A 5,952-nucleotide genomic window follows, 5' to 3' on the forward strand; every position below is an offset into this window, starting at 1 on the left:
GGGAGACCAAGAGATCAATACACTAAGCAGATTCAGAAGGATGTAGGTTGAAGTAGGTACTGGGAGATGAAGAAGCTTGCACAGGATAGAGTAGCATGGAGAGCTGCATCAAACCAGTCTCAGGACTGAAGACCACAACAACAACATATCGATAGAAATGTGAATTTACACAGTATATGGTATAAGGTATCAACGTGTATATATGTTAGCGGTAGACGGCCCATGGAGATTAGGTTACGTTTTTTCAGTTCATAATGTCCACAAGTCTCTTACCTTTCTTACGGAATAAAGCAGTATCGTAGTTAAGACTTTGGATTACCGTCGCCGAACCCCATGTGAATATCTGTCCAAGCAAACTTATTTGTTTTCTCTAAATCGCTTCTGCGGAACGCTAAAACGATTTTATTTAAAACAGAAAACAGTTCTATCACCACGTCGACGTATTTGAAACTCATGTTTGACAATAACACAACTGAAATTTAAGAATAGGATACAGTTTGTGATGAATCACTGCATTTATAGTAAGCTTTTTAATAGCATACTCTCACTTTTATACGAACTAAGAATTTTCTCATTGTATCCACGGTTCTCGGGTGTCCAGCCGGATCCGTTCGTCGAAGTCCCACGATATTTCGGCGGATAACCGTTCCGCCTTCATCAGGTGGTGCTGATGGAATGATCTGTCTGCGCTGTGTCCGTGGTATTTACGTCCGCGGGGTCCCGAGTCGTACCCCGGCGCGGGCGGCCGGCGTGGCGCCGTGTAGTGGGAGGGGTGGGGGAAGCTGCAGCCACGCCTGTAGGACAGGGACACCTGGTTTAAACTTAGCAAGGCCTGGAAACCGTTATTAAACACCATCAAAGAGCAACGGCACGAGCGGACGCGAGATCCTTCCGCCACGGCGGACGGAGATGGACTGCGCCTACCACCGGGCGTGGCTGCAGCTTCCCCCACCCCTCCCTCCACGCGGCGCCCCGCCGGCCGCCCGCGCCGGGGTACGATTCGGGACCCCGCTGACATAAATACCACGGACACAGCGCAGACAGATCATTCCATCAGCACCACCTGATGATGGCGGAACGGCTATCCGCCGAAATAACATGGAACTTCGACGAACGGATCCGGCTGGACACCCGAGAACCTTGGATACAGCATATTCGCCGGGAAAGCCTGAGATCTCATAACTTTCTCATTTCTAATTTAGCCAAGTTAACATTTTACACAATAATTTATTTATTATCCCTCATTTGGTGCTGAGACGAGTTACTATGTGTATCCACAGGAGCAAGACATTCCAGGGTAATGCTCCAATGTACTCTGTAATGGGTGCACCTGCAAGGTGCGGGCTAATGGCTCAGTACCGGAGGTGCTTGGAGATGCAGACGGTGTAAACAGCCAACTTGTTAGTGAAAATCTTTACTAACAATCATCAGCAATCGTAGAGCAGTGCGTCTGCAGCAGGCAGAGAGCAGGCGACGACGACTGGCACCTCGAGACAGGCACGCTCACAGCAGCGGCACTGCCCCGGGAGCAGAGGCTGAGGATCGGTGGCACCAACCAAGCTGGACCTCACTCTGTGTCTCGGACAATGTGGTGGCAAGGAGTCCAAGCAGTCAGCTGTTGGTGGTTCGCATCCAGGTGACGGTGATGGCGGTCGCGTCACAAATGCGGCGTTGGCCGACACAGACTGCCCAGCTAATCGATGATGAGGCACTGGTCGTGTCGGGTTTAATACTACAGTCTGGCGCTGATCTATCGGATGGAGTTGTGTTTCTGGTCGTATCGAAACGTCTCGAACGGGGCCAGTGTTCTAGGCGCGGGTATCAACATTCGGAAGCGTGTCGATGCGAGGTTAGCCCAAGAGCGAAGACTGCTGTGTAGACAGGTCTTCGTCCGCGGCTGCTGGCAGCAACTGACTCTTGCTTACGGAGCGGGGATTTACGCTGTTAAAATCCCAAAGAACTCCGCAAAGGAGCGCACAGAAAGGAAATATTCCGTCTTAAACGTAACACTCGGTGACCACATTTTTCATTTCCTTAAACTGCATTGTCAATGGAATTGAGAAGTTGTGGAAAAGACTGTTCTCTTTTTAAATCTCGTCAAGAATTGTTATCTAAGTTCAGATAAACACTGAGACGACGGAAGTCATATAAGCACAAACGTCATATAACCAGATATATAAATGGCATTAGTATCATGTACACAAGGTACAAAAGAACATTGCATTGACTGAGTTGTTAATTGTAGTCAGGTGATTCGCGTAAATAGGTTTCCGGTGTGATTATGGCCACACGAGAGGAATTAAGAAGACTGAACGCTGCGTGGTAGTTACAGCTAGACGCATGGGATATTCATCTTAGGGAATTCAATATTCCGAAATTCACAGCGTCAAGGGTACCGGAGAATACCAAATTTCAGCCATTACCTCTCACCACGGACAACTTATTTTCTAACGTCCTTCACTTAAAGACCGAGAGCAGCGACGTTTGGCTAACAGACAAGCAACACTGTGTGAAATAACAGCAGAAATCAAGGTGGGACGTACGACGAATGTATCCGTTAGGACAGTGCGACGAAATCTGACGTTATGGCTATGGCAGCAGACTGGCGACGCAGGTGCCGTTTCTAACAGCATGAAATCGTCTGCACCATCTCTTCTGGGTTCGTCATTATATAGTTTGGGTCAAAGACGACTGAAAATGGTGGCCTGATCAGCTGAGCTGATTACAGTTGGTAAGTGCTGGTGGTAGCGTTCGAGTGGGGTACAGACACCACGAAGCCATGAATACTAGTTCTCAATAAGGCACTGTACAAGCTGGTGGTGGCTCCATTATGACGCTCGCTGTGTTTACATGGAATACAATGATTCCTCTGGTCCAGTTGAACCGATCATTGACTATAAAAATTTATGTTCAGCTACTTGGAGACCATCTGCAACCAGTAACGGACTTCAATACTCCAGACAACGACGGAAGTTTTGTGGATGAGAATTCCCGATGTCACCAGAGCACAAGTTGTCGCGATTGGTTTGAAGAACATTCTCTCTGTTCGAGCAAATGATCTGGCCAATCATCGAACATTTTTTGGACGTAATCGGGAAGTCATTTCGTGCCAAAATCTTGCACCGGCAACGCATTCGCAATTATAGACGGCTATAGATGTAGCATGGCTCAACATTTCTGCAGGCGGCTGCCACCAACGACTTGTTAGGTGGCACTATGCCAGACAAACGGAGGTCCGACACACTTTTAGAACTTATCCCATGACTTAAAACTTCAATATTTTTCTGTATGCGCTATCTACTGATTAAATGCCCTAGTTTCTTTTCAGCATGTGAGTGGTGGTGTCTGTGGTCTTAGCATGTGCTACTTTATGTTTAGCGGAACGAAATAAATTCCAAAACTTGGGGAAGTAGGCTCTTGTCTTGGTCTGGTGAGTCGGCATTGACCTGCGTCCCCTCTGACGATTTCTGTTTTTCGATCTGCTAAATAAGATACTCCTTAGCGCCTGAAATTCATCGCTTAATGTGGGATCAACAATCTCTAAGATATCGCAAACGTCTTGAACACCGATGCACTTATCTGCATTAGAACAATATACCGTATCTGACGTAGATTACCAGAGTCTTTTCCACAAATATCTGTGCGATTCCGTAGACCATATTTGTCTGATGCACAGTTAACCTATCACTGATAATCTTTAGCATTAGATATCCAAGGTTTTATAATGATATCTGCCTCTAAGTGACTATACAGCTCGTGTTCTTAAATGCGTGTTAAACATTCTTCGAATAAACAATGTAGCACTTGATCTCAGGGAAACAAGTGCAAATGTTATCCTCATGTGAAAATCGTCAAGCAAACAGAAAAGGTATCAGCTGAAAGCACAACGATATTTCTAATACAGAAGAAGTCACTAATTTCATGATAACGTGATAAAGGTAGTTTGTGCTTCAGCTGTGGAAAAACGAGATCAGCAGAAATTGTCGCCAGTATGACTTTCCTCCTAAAGAGGTGCACATTCGTTCACGCAGAGCTAAATGTACGTACGTTGGCCGCATCAAATGGTGAAAGCCCAAGCCAGCAAAGGCGATTATTCTGACAGGTTAGAAAATTCCACGGATAATAATTCTTACCCTGATGAAGTTTTCGTGAAGCACTTGACGAAAGCCATTATCTTCCGTCACAGACTGAATTAATTAATGAAAGAAATCGAGTAGTTATGGACTGGAGAATGGGCGACGATAAATTTATGAATTTAATGCTGCCTTGCCTCATTGCAGTGATATTATTAATGGTGTTTGAGGTTGCGAGGGATCAGACTTCATTTATCACATGAAATTTCACGCGACAGCGCTGCTACGAACCGCAGGAATGAGATCTTCAGCAAGTTCAGAAGATGCAACGGAAGAGTGCCCCAGACGTAACGCAGGGTTTTACATTAGAAGTACTAAAGGACGTGCTGCATGGGAGACATATAAATGTCGCCTAAATTACTTTGACTACGCAGCAGCAAGCGTTAAATGAAATCTTTAGGCTCTGTTTTGGTTTCATTTGTCACGCGTTTTACGGTTACAGGTCACTGTGCCCATCCGAAAAAGGCAAACATAATTTTAAAAAATTATAAAGTAGTACCGTCTTCGCATTGTGATTAATTTCAAAACCGAACTTTTCCATCTCTACAAATTCAGTGTGGCGTATAGACGAATGAAACATCCAACTTGCCGCTGAGGAAATGTCCCACTTGATTGTGGTACGATTCACAGATCTAACGGTTAAGGCAACAGACACGCACTGTGGAGGATGGATGTTCACATCTTGCCTTTCGGATTTAGGTTTTACATGATTTTCCAAAACCGATAGAAGTGAATGCCGCCATGAATATTTAGTGGAAGACACGTTTGGTAATCTTATAGCCGTTGCCCTATTGAAGATAATGTTCTGTGTAAAATAACCGTTGCTTAACTAATAAAACACTCTCATTATTGCCCGCATCTCGTGTCGTGCGGTAGCGTTCTCGCTTCCCACGCCCGGGTTCCCGGGTTCGATTCCCGGCGGGGTCAGGGATTTTCTCTGCCTCGTGATGGCTGGGTGTTGTGTGCTGTCCTTAGGTTAGTTAGGTTTAAGTAGTTCTAAGTTCTAGGGGACTTATGACCACAGCAGTTGAGTCCCATAGTGCTCAGAGCCATTTGAACCATTTGAACTCTCATTACTGGAAACTGAACTAAGGAAAGAGTTGATAATTGTAGAGTACACAGAGGCCTACAAGCTGAGAAATTCGCCAGACATCTACAACATAGAGCGTATAGTATTATTTCCGTGGTCTAGGATTGGCATCTCTGACTTATACAGGGTGAGTCACCTCACGTTACCGCTGGATATATTTCGTTAACCACATCAAATACTGATGAACCGATTCCACAGACCGAACGTGAGGAGAGGGTCTAGCGTAATTGTTTAATACAAACCATACAAAAATGCACGGAAGTATGTTTTTAACACAAACCTACGTTTTTTAAATGGAACCACGTTAGTTTTGTTAGCACATCTGAACATATAAACAAATACGTAATCAGTGCCGTTTGTTGCATTGTAAAATGTTTATTACATCCGGAGATATTGTAACCTAAAGTTGACCCTTGAAACCTCCGACGTTCAGTTGCGTGTTGGAACAAACACGGGCCACGGTCGGCGAGCAGCATCTGCACGGACATGTTTACGATGACGACCGTGTTTACGAGTGTGGTTGTAGTGCACTGTTGTGGTTTGGTCTAGCTGTCGCAGTGTCCGCATGTAGCGCTTGCTGCTGTTGTTATTCTGCATTCGTCTCCGCACGCAGACCAACTGTAGTACACCGTGTTACCAGACGTCTGTGATAGTGTAGTGTTGTAGGAACTGTGACCATGGTGTATTCAACTCTGAAAAGGCGGAGATGATATCTATGGCGAGTGTCGA

The sequence above is a fragment of the Schistocerca nitens genome, chromosome 6, assembly GCF_023898315.1.
Source record: "Schistocerca nitens isolate TAMUIC-IGC-003100 chromosome 6, iqSchNite1.1, whole genome shotgun sequence".
Classification (NCBI taxonomy): domain Eukaryota; kingdom Metazoa; phylum Arthropoda; class Insecta; order Orthoptera; family Acrididae; genus Schistocerca; species Schistocerca nitens.